The following is a 17,891-nucleotide window of genomic DNA, read 5'->3' as shown; positions in this document are numbered from 1 at the left end:
GAAGCAAAACTCTATGTAACAGAAACCTTTGTATATCCAGTACTGAATCATGCAAAAGAGCTGTGTTCATTTCACTAAAAGGTAATGCAGGATTTTTTACATAGTACAATCTTCTTACTAACTTCCGCATTTCTGAATGATGTAGTGCTAACATTCTTTAATGATGAAAAGTACTTTGACACACTTTTCTAGAAAGACAAGCCAGAGAATCACCCTGCAAGTTAGTATATTTTCTCACTTTACAAGGATATACTAGTCCTTGTAATATCTTAATCTTCTGTTTAACACTTTTATTACCATAATTTCGTAAGAAATGTTGTAATATTTCAATAGATTCCTGTTGTATACTGCAAATACTTCTATAATCCCACTATTACACTGGAGCTTGTGTACTTCTCCCTTGAACTTCTTCAGCTATTACTTCTTGCACATTTCTAGTAATCATCTTTTCTTTTTCAATTGGACAACCATTTTCAACCTCATGACAACGACCACAGGAATCAACTCCATGAACTAATGTATTGTGTTGAAAATAGATTTCTTCATTAAAAAAAGGTTTGGTACAAGAAGTGTGCTTCCATTCACCTGAAATGTTGTTGCTAAAGTTAGTTTATATTAACCAGTCTTTTTCTTTTACTTTTCTACTTCATAAAGTGCATTGTTTTATTCAATATTTTCATCCTCTTCAATACTGCTATAACAATTTTCTTTTTAATTCAAAAGTCTTTTTGACTACACTTCCAATCTGTTCTTTCTTCTTGTAAAATGCTGATCTTCATTCTCTTTCTAATGTGTTTATATTGTTTCATCCTTTTTTATCATGGATTGTTTTCTTATAACCTTACTTTGCATTAATTTGTCATTTTTTGTTTCCTTCTGATTGTTTGTCATACCTTTCTTTCTCTCTTCACCATTTTGAACTTTTAACTTGACTTTTAACAAATGTGTTCTCTTACCAGAAGACTTGTTCTTCTTCGTCACATGTTGTACTTCATCTCATTTCTCCTTTTCTCTCACTTTTCACTCTTAACAGATCAAACGTATTGAAACTTCTCCAGCACATCCAGTCCATGTTTCATTTCACCAGCAGGGACATCGTCAGGGTGCAATTTGTCTCTTTGACGTCACAACCAGGGAAGGCACAAAATTGTATAACCTTTGGCAACTAGAGTACAGAAGCAAGTGTGCACAATGAAAAATAACAATTCGCGAATGGGAGATTGACATCTGGATGCTTGAAAATGAAAAGTACCCATTCATTTTGCATACACCCTCAAATAACCCATGTCTTGTGTACTGAGAGGGACCAACCGAGGGGAATGTTCAGTTGATCAAGCAAATATGAATATTCAGTGCAGAGTCAACTGCCTGCATGGAGGCAGACAGGTCACTTCCATTGTCAAACCCTTTGTCCCCCCTGTGCTCCACCCTCCCCAAACTCAGTTTATTGGGGTTGGGTTGCTCCCAACTTGGCAGACAAAAGTCTGGCCCCCACCTAGCAAGAAGCCTTCCCACCATAGTAGTACATCAGGAAGCACACAAACATCATGACATAGAACGTCGCAAGGATGCACTAGATTTTGCAAAGCCCTACAGTGACCACATTCCTCAAAGGGGCAGACATTATCCCTGTCCAAGAAATGTGGGCAACTGCACCCATTCCCCTTACAGGCTATGCAGAATATTTCAAACCGGCAATCAAATTCATTCTATGTGGGAGACCCTCCAGGGGTATCTCAATATTCACTAAGCACTCCTTAAAGCTGCGCTTCACAGAAATAAAGAACTCATCCGACCTGATCTTAGTCGGTATTCTGAAAGGCCTCAAGTCTGCAGAGGGTCCATTACCTATACTTTTAATTAATGTATATTACAATCCCCATGGTCATGGACTCAAAGATAAGCTTACTTGGCTGGTCAAACAGATCCAAACTCTGTTAACACAACACGCATCCATGGAAATGATCATCCTTGGGGATTTTGACATGCATAATATATGGGAATACAAGCCTGATGTGAGATCCTTGGGGAGCATAGGGAGATTTAATGCCCTCCTGCAGACATGCAACTTGGAAACTGCAAATTTTTCATCTACAATGTCTGAGCCAGGAATAACTCATGCAACTACTTACAACAACCGGACAACCATAGACTACTTCTTACTGAGTGAGCGGCTGTGAAAATACATGGTGAGCCACGTAGTGCTCCCACAGAGTGAAAATGATCATACTGCCTTGTTGTTGCACTGAACGACCACAGCATAAATCCATCATATTCTCTGTCCCCTTGGAGAGACCAATGGTGAAGAACAATATAGGCTGCTGAGGAGAACCAAATGGGGACAGATTACATCAATAAATTTGTCTCATGGAAATCCACATGGACTGGTTGACGGACTGGGCCAAATAAGCAGGCATTCATTGGAAAATGGGACAAACTTTCATACAAACTGAGCACACTGCTCCGAGGAAGCACCACTCATAGCAAAACAAACAAATTCACTCATACTTTAGGCCAAGCTCCAGTGATCAAACAAAGCAATGAAAAATAATACAAAGAGTGCATAAAAAAATGGGAGCAGAAGCTGCTAAAAAGCAGCTGAAATCAGCAGCAAAGACTCATACGCAACTCGTTTTGAAATTAAAACAGGAAGCCACAGAGGCGAATTGGTTAAAGATCATCGAGCTGTTAGCGCCATACAAGACCCAAGTATTTTGGCAATATTTAACAACTTAATCCATGAGTCCTCCAGCAGGAAGAACTCGGTATCTGCCGAGATATGGGTAGCCCACATGAAGTCTCTGTACACCTACGATCAAAAAGCCACTTGTCTAAATTGATATATTCCACTGAGAAAGTCAGACAACATCAGAGGAGAGCCGTGCCGGCCACATGCGGAATCTACAGTTCCAACGAGGTAGCAGTTCACACTGTCCTAAAAAAGATTCTGCAAACCTGAGCTCCGGGCCCTAATGGGATGCCCGGCTCCCTCTTCAGGGAGGACATAGATTTCTGGTCCTCAAATATTTCATCACTATATGCAGAATGTAGGCTTCTGGAGGACGCCCCGGACTCTTGGTGGGGCTCACAATCTTTAAAAACGGGTCAAGCACTGACCCTAAGAATTGTCAGATGATTGCCTCGCTGGATATTGAGGGGAAGGCTTATGCGAACGGATGACCACTGCTCCACCTACAAAAACTGTGGCAGAAAGGGAAATGGTCACACACGCTCTCTGCAAATTATATGCCACCTTAAACAGCCCAACATCTACAACAATCAAAAGGATATTGCAGGCCAAACTACAACCGTCAATCAATTATCCACAACAGGCATTCCTAGGAATGTTCACACAGACCTGGAAAAAAATACACTGTACAGCGTATAAAAAGACATTTTGCTTGCCCGCCTGTACAAGAAATACATTGATTCACCTCGAATTAGACCCCACTCAACAAAAATTAGAAGAGCTGGCCACATTGACAAAATATTTCTATTTGACATCTGTGGCATCTGAAAATTCCTTGAATGCCCTCATAAAATCCATCTTCCGACAACTGTGAAATCCCTAGTCCACTAGTCTTACCATAGCCAAAGATATACTACAATTAAGCAACGAGAACTGGGATCCCAGCCTATTCAACTATGCAACCATTAAAATATCAATAAAAAAGCAACTACACTCCCGCTCTCACACTCTGAACATGGAATCTTTGGCAGCCAGAGAATTCCATTAAATACTATTTCTCCCTCAAATTTTGCACACCCATAAGCCCCGCGTTATGCAGGCTGTGGAGAGACAATCACTACACCGGATCTTAGCCACAAGACTACACCCGCTTCCCTTAAAGAAACTATATCTATCCTGGAAAGCACGGTCATACATTAAAGAGTTTTGGCTATGTAACTCAAAAGGAAGTCACTGGCACACATTTTGCTATGCTGCCCAGTCTTGCGGCAAGCTCACAGAATCTATCTTAGACCCATCCTTCTTCAACCGGGCACTCGCACAACAAAGGAGGCTGTCTGTCAGCTCTACACTTTGAACATTGTGAAGAACATGGACAACTTTGGCAAATTATTACATCACACCCGCATACTTTTAAAAGACAAGTTGACACAGGTAGAGGCTGAAGAACAGCCAATGTGCTCCACTGTACCAGGGATACCCTTCTGGAGGTCCTTCCCACCCATGAACCGTTGATTTTACAAGGGGCATAATCAAGCACTAATCCTGTCCCAATCATTTTTAATTACTAAGACTATACCGGCTGTTCATATACCACTTTGACGGCTGCTTTCAAATATTAAGAGCTTATCACTTCAATTTTTTACAATGATTTGCACTTTTCTTTTGCTATATGTTTTGAATGCTGCATATTGTAAAGGTTTTAAGTAACCACACAATAAATAAACAAATTCCATGTAAGTCAGTCCATCCTAGATTCCCATACATATTTAGTTTTAAAAAACTTACTGGTTTGCTGGGTTTCCTAGATGCCTGCTGAGCTAGGGCCCACAATCCACAGCTAGGCACAGTGCCAAAAAAGAGTCTATGCCCCGTTTTGTGACGTTTCGTGTCCCGGCCTAAACACACAAGTTAGGTATTATTTTTATCGAGACACTTTGGGGAGTTCTGGATGGGTGGAAGTCTGTGGTTCCCTGCAGATTCCAGAACCTTCTATCACTGAAATATGAGGAAAATTGTTTTCTTTTTTACAATTTCTGAGGTTTTCAAGGGATTCTGGGTAACAGACCCTGCTGAGAGCCACACAAGTCACCCCATCCTGTATTTCCTAGGTGTTTAGTTTTACAGAAATGTACAGGTATTTTACGTGTACATAGATGTCAGCGGAACTAGGGCTCAAAATCTACAGCTAGGCAAATTGCAAAAATTTGATATGTTCATGTTGCGTTTTAGGCAATTTCCTGTTACAGGCGCTAGGCCTACCCACACAAGTGAAGTACCATTTTTACCGGAACACTTGGAGAGATGCTGGGTGAAAGGAAGTTTCCATCCTTGATTCCCATACATGTTTAGTTTTAAAAAAATGTACTGGTTTGCTAGGGTTCCCTAAATGCCTGCTGAACTAGGGCCCAAAATCCACAGCTAGGCATATTACAAAAAAGTGGGTCCATTTTCAGTGGAAAAATGTAATGTGCCCATGTCGTGTTTTGTGACGTTTCCTGTCCCGGGCACTCGGCCTACCCACACAAGTGAGGTATTATTTTTATCAAGACATATATAAAAATTCTGAGTGGACAGAAGTGTGTGACTCCCCACGGATTCCAGAACCTTTTATCACAGAAATATGAGGAAAATTGGGTTTTTTAGAACATTTTTGAAGTTTGCAACTGATTCTGGGTAACAAAACCTGCTGAGAGCCACACAAGTCAGCCCATACTGTATTGACCTAGGTATCTAGTTTAGAAAAATGTTCAGGTAGTTTAGGTGTACATACATGCCAGCTGAACTAGGTCCCAAAATCTACAGCTAGGCACATTGCAAAAAAGGCGTCCGTTTTCAGTTGAAAAATATATGTCCTCGTTGCATTTTAGGCATTATCCTGTTAAAGGCACTAGGCCTACCCACACAAGTGAGGTACCCTTTTCAAGAGATTCTGGGTAACAAAAACTGGTAAGAGCCACACAATTTAACCCCTCCTGGAATCCCCTAGGTGTCTAGTTTAAAAAAATGCACAGGTTTTTAGGTAACCACAGAAGCCGGCTGGGCTAGGAGCCAAAATCCACAGCTAGGCATATTGCAAATAAATGGTCACCTTTCATTGGAAACATGTATCCACATAATGTTTTGGGCTATTTCCTGACACTGGCACTATACCTACCCACACAAGTGAGGTACCATTTTTATTGGTAGAATTTAGGGAACGCTGGGTGGGTAGATGTTTGTGGCTTCCCACAGATTTCAGAACATTCCAGCACAGAAATGTGAAGAAAATGTGTTTTATAAGTAAAAGTTTGAGATTTGCAAGGGATTCTGCGAAAACAAATGTGCTGAGAGCCACACAAGTCAGCTCACCATGAATACCCTTAAGTATCTAGTTTTCAAAAATATACAGGTTGACTATGTTTCCAGAGGTGCCGGGTAAGCTAGCGTACAAAATCTAAAGCCACCCACATTACAAAAACAAGCTATGCTTTCAGTGAAAAAATATGATGCGTCCATGTGGTGTTATGGGCCCTTTCCTGCTGCGGGCAGTAGGCCTACCCAACAAGTGAGGTATCATTTTTATCAGGAGACTTGGGGAATGCCAGGTGGGTGGAGGTTTGTAGCTCCCACACAGATTCCAAAGCTTTCCATCACAGAAATGTGAGGAAATGTGTTTTTTTAATCAAAGTTTGAAGTTTGCAGGTGGTTCTGGCTAAAACAATGTGGAGAGAACCACGCTGGTCAGCCCATCCTGGATTTCTCTGGGGGGCTAGTTTAAAAAAAAGTACATGTTCGTTAGCTTTTCGCCTTGATGCCAGCCGAGCTGGCGTAAAAAATAGACACATTGTAAAAAAGTGGTCAGTTGTCGGGAGAAAATTGTCGTGTCCATGTTGCATTTGGGCCATTTCCTGTTGTTGGCACTAGGCCTCCCCATGCGCGTTGGGTACTATTTTTATCGGGAGACTTGGGCAAATGTCAGGTGGATAGAAGTTTATGGCTCTCCACAGATTCCAGAACTTTCATCACAGAAATATGAGTGAAATGTGTTTTTTGAGTCAATGTTTGAGATTGCAATGGATTCTGGATAAAAAAAAGTCAGCCCATCCTGGATTTTTCTAGATGTCCAGTTTTCAGAAATGTACAGGTTCGCTAGATTTCCGTAGGTCCTGGCTGACCCAGGGCTCAAAATCCACAGCTAGGCACATTACAAAAAAGGGTCCGTTTTCAGTGGAAAAATGTGATATGTCCTTGTTGCAATTTTGGGCTGTTTCCTGCTTTGGGAACTAGGCCTGCACACACTTGAGGTACAATTTTTATTGAAAGACTTCATGGAATGCTGGGTGGGTGGACGTTTGTGCCTCCCCACAGATTCCAGAACTTTCCATCACAGAAATGTGGGGAAAATGAGTTTTTCAGTCAAAATGTGAGATTTGCAAAGGATCTAGGTAAAAGAAACATGGACGGAGCCACCAAGTCAGCCCATCTTTAATTTCTCTAGGTGTGTAGTTTAAGAAAAATTGCGTTTTTTCAGTTTTCCTAGATGCCAACTGAGCTAATGCCCAAAGCCCACACTAAGAACACTGCAAGAAAAGGCTCAGTTTTCAGCGAAAAATGTGATGCGGCCAGGTTGCTTTTTGGTCCGGTTTCTGTTGCATGCACTAGGCCTACTCACCAAGTGAGGTACCATTTTTATTAAGAGACTTGGGAGAATGCAGAGTAGATGGAATTTTGTGGCTCCCCACAGATTCCAGAGCTATCCATCACAGAAATGTAAGGTGAATCAGTTTTTTAGGTCAAAGTTTAAGATTTGCAAGGGATTCTGGGTCAACAAACATGGTTAGAACCATACAAGTCAGCACACCATGGATGCCCTTTCGTATCTAGTTTTCAAAAATGCATTGGTTGGCTAGGTTCCCATTGCCGCTGGCTAAGGTAGGGTATAAAATCTAAAGCAACCCATATTACAAAAAAGGATATGTTTTGGGTGGAAAACTGTTATGCGTCCATGTGGCGTTTTGGGCCACTTCCTGCTTTGGGCAGAGGGCCTACCCATACAAGCGAGGTACCATTTCTATCAGGAGACTATAGGGAATGTCGGTGGGTGGAAGTATGAGGCTCTCCACAGATTACAAAACTTTCCATCACAGAAATGTGAGGAGAGTGTGTTTGTTAATCAAAGTTCGAGGTTTGCAGGGGATTCTGGTTGAAGAAATGTGGAGAGAGACACGCAAGTCAGCCCATAGTGTATTTTTCTAGGTGTCTAATTTTCCAAAAATGTACAGGTTTCCTAGGTTTCCAAGGATGCCGGTTGAGCTGTAATGAAAAATTCACAGCTAGGCACATTGCAAAAAAAAGTGGTAAATTTTCGGTGGAAAAAGGTGGTGGTCCATGTTGCGTTTGGGCCATTTCCTGTTACGGGCACGAGGCCTACCCATGCAAGTGAGGCACCATTTCTATGAGGAGACTTGGGGGAATGTCATGTGCATAGAGGTTTATGTCTATCCACAGATTCCACTACTTCCAATCACAGAAGTATGTAGAAAATGTGAGGGGTTTTGTCAATGTTTGAGCTTTGCAATGGATTCGGGGTAAGAAAACGTGGTTAGAGCCATTCAAGTCAGCCCATCATGGATTTCCCTAAGTGTCCAGTTTATAAAAGATTTACAGGTTTGCTAGATTTCCATAGGTACCAGCTGATCTAGGGCCCAAAATTTAGAGTTAGGCACATTGCAAAACATGGTTAGGTTTCATGGGGAAAATGTGATGCGTCCATGTCGCATTTTGGGCTGTTTCCTGCCGTGGGAACTAGGCCTACCCAAACAGGTGAGGTGCCATTTTAATCAGGAGACCTGGGGGAATGCCAGGTAGGTGGATGTGTTTGGCTCCCCACAGATTCCAGAACTGTTCATCACAAAAATTTGAGGAGAAATGTTTTTTAGACATTTTTTGAGATTTGCAAGAGATTCTGGGTAACTGAACCTGGTGAGAGCCACACAAGTTTCCCCATCCTTGAATCCCCTAGGTGTTTAGTTTTAAAAAATTGACAGTTTTTTAGGTTTCCAAAGAAGCCGGCTGGGCTAGGGCCCAAAATCCACAGCTAGGCAGATTGCAACTAAAGGGTCAGATTTCAGTGGAAAAATGTGATGTGTCCTTGATATGTTTTGGGCTCTTTCCTGACACAGGCACTAGGCCTACCCACACAAGTGAGGTACCATTTCAATTGGAAGACTTGTGGAAATGCTGAATGGATGGACATTTGCGGCTCCATAGAGATTCCAGAACTTTCCATCACATAAATGTGAGGAAAATGTGTTTTTACCTCAAGTTTGAGCTTTGCAGAAGATTCTGGATGAACACATGTGGAGAAAGCCATGCAAATTAGCGCATCCTGGATTACCCTTGGTGTCAAAATTAAAAAATGTGCAGGTTTGCTAGCTTTCCTTAGATGCTGACTGAGCTAGGGTCCAAAATCCACAGTTAGGCACATTGCAAAAAAAGGGGGTCAGTTTTTAGTGGAAGAATGTTATATGTCCATGTTGCATTTCAGGCCATTTCCTGTTGCAGGCTCTAGGTCTACCCACACAAGTGGTACTATTTTTATCAGGAGGCTTGGGGGAATGCCAGGTGGGTAGACGTGGGTGGCACTCCACAGATTACAGAACTTTTCATCACAGAAATATGAGGAGAATGTGTTTATTTTTGAAAAATGTACAGGTTTGCTATGTTTCCATAAGCACTGGCTGTTCTAGGGCCCAAAATTCACAGATAGACACATTGAAGAAAAATGTGCAGTTTTCAGTGGAGAATTATGACATGTCCATGTTACGTTTTAGGACATTTTCTGTCACAGGCACACAAGTGAGGAACCATTTTGATCGAGAGACTTTAAAAAACACATATTATTAGAATAAGTGTTATTTCTGATCGTCTTTCTCTGCATTTGTGCCTTCAAATGTAAGAAAGTGTGTAAGAAAGAAGTCATTTTGAGAAATGCCCTCTAATTCACGTGCTAGTATGGGTACCAACAAATTCAAAGATGTACAAATAACAACTGCTTCTAAACTCCGTATCTTATCCCCATTTTGAAAATACATAGATTTCCCCCCCAAAAAAACAATAGCTATATTTTGGCTGATTTCTTGGTCCCCTCCAGGGCAATCCACAAACCCTGTGTACCTTTAGAATCCCCAGGATGTTGGACAAAACAGGACATGACTTTGAAATGGATACATTATATGGGCAAAAAAGTATATGGGGTCAAAGAACAAACTATCCCAAATAGCCCAAAAAAATCTTGGCATGGGGGGGAGCTTGGCCGCAAAGGGGTTACATTATTTTAGCGTCCTTAGCAAATAAAGTGTTTTTTACATGTTCTAGATTTAATTTTACTTGCTCCCTCTCCGTTAAAAATGTAGGGAGTTAAAGTAAAGAGACAGCAGCACTGTTAGTATATGACTGAGTTCCTACAGTAGTTAATCAAAAGTTAAAGTTTCAGTGTGTTTCTGTATTTAATACCCTTTCGCAAACAAGTAAAAACTTGGTTGTTCAATCAATAATCATCCGTTCAGTGATTACTCTGTCCAGGCGCCGAGACACCTCTGGGTAGTCGTGCGCTTAACAAGTCTTATAAATAAATTTGTAAATAGTTAAATGAGTTATGTTATGTTTATCAATTGTTTGGTTTACATTGTATTCTAATTTGTTAATAAAATGTACATATAAAGTTATAAATATATGTATTAGTATTTTAACTTAAGGGTCACAAACACATCCATACCGGTACTCATACATGTACTCACATGCCTATGTACTCATTCACACAGGTACGGACACACCCACACAGTGTCACATACCCACTCAAAAACCTGTACAGTCAGTGACAGACCTATTTATACATACAAATTTACTATCATTCACATAGTGTGCTGTTTTTCTTTGTTTTACTACAATCTTTGCGGTTGCTGTTTTTCCAACTGATCAAGATGATTATTTTAACAGTACCTGGTGTGTGAGTATATAACCTGAGAACCGTAGAATAGAAAATGGACACACAGAACACATTTTTACAGTGACAAACATGTGGCATTTTGCACAATGAGAAGCCATCTCACTTAAATCTTCACAGGCCGCTGGTATTGGGATGACTGCAGCTGATGAAGGTTATCCCAAGGAGATTCTATAGAGGTGGTATATTCTGCTGCATCTAGTTTCCTCTGCATCATTCAGTTGTGCACAGTTTCATGATTTTTTTTTAAGTACTTACAATTGAAACTTGTCCCATGTGAATGCTTCTTGGCTATGCCACAAATATTTCATTGAACATATTATCCGAAATATTTCCTTTTGAAGGTATTCTAAAATGCTTGAAGACATCACTTTCTTTTGTACTTGCTGGTGTAAAGCTATACCTGCATGTGTTTAAAGTGGTTGTGCACAAAACTATATTTGTAAATAGTTAAATAAGTTGTGTTATGTTTATTTATAGTGAATACAATGAACAATCGGGCACATGCATCAACGATAATTGCATTTTCGCAAACGGTGCGAATCGCAATTTTCGGCCGTTTGCGAATGCAATTATCAAAAGTGGAATGCATCATGTATTTCGCAATTTTAGGAATGGCAATCATGTTGCGATTTCTAAAATTGCAATTGCATTTCAGAAATCGCAATTTCAGATTTCTGAAATGCAATGCATGATCATTTTTAAATTGCGAATTAGTAATTTGGAAGGGGTAAATTAGCATGAGGTTGAACCTCGTGCTAATTTACCGAAAACCTTCAAACATGCACATAAATGCATTTTTGAAAGTTGCATGTTACACACACACATGTCCTTGGGACATGTGTGTGTGTAAATTGCACTTAAGCTTAATTTCAGGGGTGCAGGGAGGGGTTCTTTGGACCCCCCTGCACCCTTGAAATTGCATTTTCAATTTGCGATTCGCAAATTGAAAATCGCAAATTGTACATACCTTCCCATTGATTCCTATGGGCCTCTTGGCCCATAGGAATCAATGGGAAGGGTTTTCCTTAATTGCGATTCGCAATTTGTGAATCGCAATTAAGGAAAAATAAGAAATCGCTAAAAAAAATGCGATTTTTTAATGCATACCAATTTGCGATTTCTTAATTGCGATTCCTTAATTTTCGCAATTAAGAAATCGCAAATGGGCACTTTGATGCATGTGGCCGAATATTCCTTAATTTCATAGGGATAGTGTGCAGTTTTGGTTTTGGCTCACAATGATGCATATCCAAACACACCCAAGCACATCCTGATGCATACACTGGCACACCTAGGCACACTCTCATTTATACACTAACACACTCAGGCACACATTCATGCATACACTAAAACACCCATGCAAACACTGATAAATGCACTAACAGACCCACGGACACAATATTGCATACACTAACAACCCCAGACACACACTGACATATACACTGACACACCCAGCACACACTTATGCATACACTGACAGACCCAGACACACACTGATACATACACTGACACACCCAGGGACATACCAATAAAGATACTGAAACACCCAGGCATACAGCAATGCAGACACAGACACATTCAGCCACTAGCTTCAGACACTAGCACACCTAGGCATACACGAATGCTTACATTAACAGACCCAGGCACACAATGAGGCAAACACTGACACACTTGGGTGCACACTGATGCATACACTGACATACCAGAGACTTACAATGCAGACACTGACACACCCAGTCATACAGCAATCAAGGCAATGACACACTCAGTCAAACACTAATGCATCCAATAACACACCCTGGCATACACTGACGCACACACTGAGACAACACTCAGAGACTACCCGTTGTTTTTCCAACTGATCAAGATGATTATTTTAACAGTACCTCATTTGTGGTGTGTGAGTATATAACCTGAGAATTGTAGAATAGAAAATGGAAACACAGAACACATTTTTACAGTGACAAACATATGGCATTTTGCACAATGACACACCCAGGTATACAGCAATGCAGACACTGACACACCCTGCCAAACACTAATGCATCTAAAAAAACACCTAGAAACACAATGACACACCCAGGGACTTACCAATGCAGACATTGACACACACTGATATACAGCAATTAAGATACCAACACACCCATCCAAACAGTATTGCGTCAAATAAGACACCCAGATATACAGTCATGCCTACACTGGCACACGCAGGGATATGCCAAAGCAGACTTTGCTATACCCAGGCATACACCAATACAGACACTGTCACACCTATCCTAACTCTAATGCATCCAATAACACATCCAGACACACACTGACACGTAAAGTGACACACCCAGGTTGATACCAGTGCATACACTGACACACCCGGGAATACATTAATGCGGACATTAAAACAGCCAGGTATACGCCAAAGCAGGTACTGACACACACAACCAAACGCTAATGCATCCAATAACACATCCAGGCATACAATGATGCACACCTTGACACACCCACTCTCACACAACACACTCACTAACACACTAAAAACACAACATTAGTTCTTTGTTTGATGAGATGGTGGTTCTAACAAGAACCATTTTTTGTCTACTATCGCTTTTTAACAGTTAAAAAAAATATATTTTTTAACAAATTGAACATGGTTGTAGAAAGGGTATGAATGAGAAAATGTAAAGAATCAACGAGTCTCAGTCTTCAAAAAACATTATGTAGTCACTGGAAGCAAAAAGAAAAGTAGTGAATAACCATATCACTCAGTTTTTCACCGGCAGCTAGTATTGTAATGACTGCGGCTGATGATGTATCAAGGTAGGGCTACTACTATATATGGGATATTCAGAATGTTTCCACGGATGGCAACACTATGTAAATAATGGGCTACTTATATGCCAAAGACAGCAATATGTCTGTCAAGAATGCCTACAGTATGTTAAGGATGGACTACCATTATGCCAAGGATAGCTGAATGTTAGCAATTCCCACAATATGTTAAGGACGGTTACCATTAAAACGTGTATTATCAGAAGTGTGCTGAAAGTGACCTCAGTTTTTCAAGGATAGTCTACCATTATGCCAACGAACCCAAAAGTCAAGTATGGCCCCAGTATATCAAGGATAGTCGACTATTGTGCCTGGAATTGCAGACATTGTCCCACTTATGTGACAGAAATCCATTGTTATCCCGGGTCCTCCCCTTTTTCCCCGGCAACCATAAACATCCACACAAAAACACACAGGCAGACACACTCACTCATGCAAACATGATCACTCATTTAGTCTTCATCATGCATAAATCATGAGATGTGTACATATACATTCAATGCCACACAATCACGTTTCAGCACCTACCCTCAAAATTGCTAACAAATCAAACGAAGAAAATATCATGGAAGCAGGATCTAAGGGGTCTAAAATCCAAACATCATGGTAGCTGGGTAATGAACCCCTACTCTCCTGGATTCCCACCTAATTACAAGAGTTTGCCTCTCTCACATCTTGCAAAGTGTGCCCTCATAGGAATGTGTTTGGGCATAATACCCCTAAGGCGTTATTGATGCGAAGCTCTGAAACCCTTGCGGCGCTCCTGGCTCCAAGCAATACTCCGAATCCTAAATGTAAGGACATGCTCGGCTGGTGTCCTAACCTGTCTACAAGGAGAATCATGCCAACTATCTGGGTAATTCATAAAGTTTATGAAATCAGCAATAGGAAATCCACAAATTTCCATGATGACTGCCATAGGCAAGGAACATCGGTAATTGAACTGCTTCACATAAAGGAAGGATAGCGGCAATAGACAATGTAAGATGCCCCCGATATGCTGGGCATCCATGCCCGATGCCCCTGTATCACACTTCTCAGAGTCGCATCTCACCAATTAGAAACTACGAAGTAGCAGGCACTTTAAAGCAGCTCATCGTAACTCTTTCAATTACAAGTTCGCTTGAGGCATAAACGTTATGTTTTTTCATTGAAAGCACAAAGCACTTTTGGATTTTAATGGACTGCAGTTATTGGGCTGCACTTTAACTGTATGGACAGTCTATAATCACGTTGCAGTGTGTTTTTCATCATGCTGTGCTATAGTATGCTTTTATTCTGCTTTTAATCTGCTCTGCCCTTTCTCTTTTTCATCCGAGGTGTAATGCTTTTAAATAACTGAACTTCAATAAACTACTTAATTACCCTGCCCCCATTATCACTTACCTACCAGGCATCTATAATAAACCTAGGGGCCCTTGAGAATTCCAATAGAAGCCAATGTTCTGGTGTTAACATGGGCTTCTATTGGAATTCTCTAGAGCATATTATCAAAGACTATTATCGCCATTTTAGAGGCAGCTTTCTGCTGCTAAAGCGGCGATACTTTTAACGCCGTTCTTGTTAATATGCTCCTTGCTGGGTGGCTCCACAAAGGTTTATTCAATGCCTTCATAGTCCTGCAGTCCAGGTGGCAGTGTGGTTGCATGAGCAGGAAGCTGTGGGACTCTTGTGCAAGTCCTCATAGCTCTTCACCACCTCAAGACTGGGTGAAAACCTGCACCTGACAATGCTTAGTATCTCCGTTAAGCAGATTGTGGTCTGCACAGGCAGGAAAGCACAAGTGCTCAATAGAACAGTGTTGGTTCTAAGTTATTAGGCTGTGGGCTGCACTTCGCAGGGGGTCATGGGTAGGTGCGAGGCAGAACCACACATGGGCAGCACTGCTACTCGCCGGGATCTGGGTGATTTGCTTACTCGTCTTGACGCCTGGAAAAAATGACTAGTATGGAAGATGTGGACAAAATTGAAAGAGCTACACTCTTACCCATGCAGTGTCTGTGTCACCAATAATGTGCAGCAATCTACTGCAGACTTGGAAGTGGGCAAGCAATAGACAACTCACCTAATCGCCTCACTGTTCCTCAGCTGCTGTGGTCCCACCCACAACCTCTATGCGTCTGGGCTATGCGAGTTTAGCAGAGTGGGTTAGGGTTTTTATTACCTAAATTAACTATTATGAATAGACTCTATTCAGCATGTCACAGTAAAAATCACACCTTCCTTTGACATCATGTCCATAAAACACCAGTTTAGAAACCACTGCTTGTGTGCACTTATGGTAGCTAAATGTGTTATCCATGTTCTAGAGCAGGGGTACTCTTAGTACGGCCCGTGGGCCGCCTGCGGCCCGGCAAGCCTTCCTTGGCGGCCCCCGGACCTTGACGACATTGTACCTGTGTTTTTTTCTTTAAAGAGTGTCTGCAAACACCCCTGCAGCAGCGTGACTCTGAGAGACTCTGCTCTGAGGGGGCCGGGCGATTCTAGTGATATTCAGAGTGGAGCTGCAGGGGCACTAAGAAGAGGTCAAATACAACAAAGCCTCATTAACAAGTAAATTGTCTTTTAAAGACATGAGAAGTACTCGGGTGGGGCTGTGTGTGTGCCCGAGAAGCTGTCTCAGCCCAGGCTGACACATACGTGGGGTGAGGTGAGGTGACAGAGGGAGACAGAGGGAGGTAGACAGAGGGAGGGAGACAGAGGGAGAGGGAGACAGAGAGAGGGTGACAGACAGAGGGAGACAGAGGGTGACAGAAGGGGGAGCGGGAGGGAGACAGACAGAGAGAGGAGACAGAGAGAGGAGACAGAGGGAGACAGAGACAAGTATAACTTTAGCCACTTTTTATCAATCTGCCAAAAAACTCACAAACATTCAATGAAAATGTGTTAGCCCAACTTCAAATATTTTTTGCAGACCTCATGAAATGCATTTTGTATATTTCTAATGATTTTTCTGAAAACCAGCTGCATCAATGTGTCAGTTTTTCATCTTGTCAGAGTAAATATGAATATTTTTAATAACTAATAAATATTTACTCACTTATCCTAGGCTAGATTATCGTTAATCGGTTAATGGGCCATGTCAATTCTCATTTCAAGATTCTGAATATTCCACAGATCCTATAAATCAATTTACTTGGACATTAAGCCACATCAACTGTTCTTATGTGACATTAATAATGTAATATGATTTGATGTGGTTCAAGGTGGCGTGGTCCCTAAATCTACCTTCCAACAGTTAAATAACAAAAATATGCTTTTGTTACATGAAAGTTAAGAAAGGCTAACTTTGGGGTCATAATAGCATGTATGATGGGACCCCCTCAAAAAGTTAATTGTGGCCGAGGAACAGAGGGGAAGAGAAAGTCAGCACTAAAGAGAATTGTTCCAACATAGGCCGTAATCTTTTAACACTGGTATACATCCCATACTTAATTTAGAGAAGGTGACAGATACACAACAAACTTTTTTTTAAATTTTCTTCAAAGATATGAAATGTATTTTATTATTATTTTCAATTTGTTGATACTTTTATATTCTTCATTATACTTTTAATTTATAAAAGACATTTCATCACAAATACAGATTTATAAATATGTACACGATTCATAAAAAGGAAGAAAAAATCTAATATAGTAATCCATGAATACAAAAAATAACACAAAATACTTTAAATAAATAAGCCCCTGGAAACAAACATTTAATATGTTGGAACAATTCTCTTTAGTGTTAACTTTGGGGTCATGCCACTTTAAATTTGATCTCTAAAAAAGGTTGAATTTTCAGAACTTTGAATCACCTCAAAATCAAGATGATACAAGTTTGACCTGTTTTGCTTCGCCTAGAGAAGCATTGATGAATACTGCAGCAACGTTAGGAGTCAGAAATAAATAAATACCTTAAACTCAACATTTCGTTCACTGCTGATGGGAATTATCTCACATCATTAAATACAGAACCATCCACGGATTCTACAAAATGAATTTCAAAGGTTGGTCATGGATAACACCACTAACATGCCTTATCGTTCTATCTGTTCCTGTCCTGGTTTGTCTAAACAAAGGACAAGCCTCAAATTTCAAACAAAATACATTTAAAATTGAACTATACTTTACTCACAGATTATTATTTTTCATATTGCTAAGAGTACACGCTGCAAATAGTACGCTTCACAAACACAAACTCCTACTGGGCATCTGCCAATCAACCTACAGATTAACAGGGGTTGCTTAGAAAGCTGTTTGCCAACTCTGCTGATTGCAGGTTGCCATAGTGATAGCTGCCAAAGAAAGAGGAGATATTGCAGAAACCAAGCACTTGGATAAAGGCAGGAGCTTAACCCTTAAAACTAAACCTTATTACAAAAATATATTTGTTGATTCTTTAGAA

Source organism: Lissotriton helveticus, chromosome 11 (genome assembly GCF_964261635.1).
Source record: "Lissotriton helveticus chromosome 11, aLisHel1.1, whole genome shotgun sequence".
In the NCBI taxonomy this organism is placed as follows: domain Eukaryota; kingdom Metazoa; phylum Chordata; class Amphibia; order Caudata; family Salamandridae; genus Lissotriton; species Lissotriton helveticus.
The sequence above is the reverse complement of the archived record's forward strand: the minus strand, read 5'-3'. Positions refer to the sequence as shown.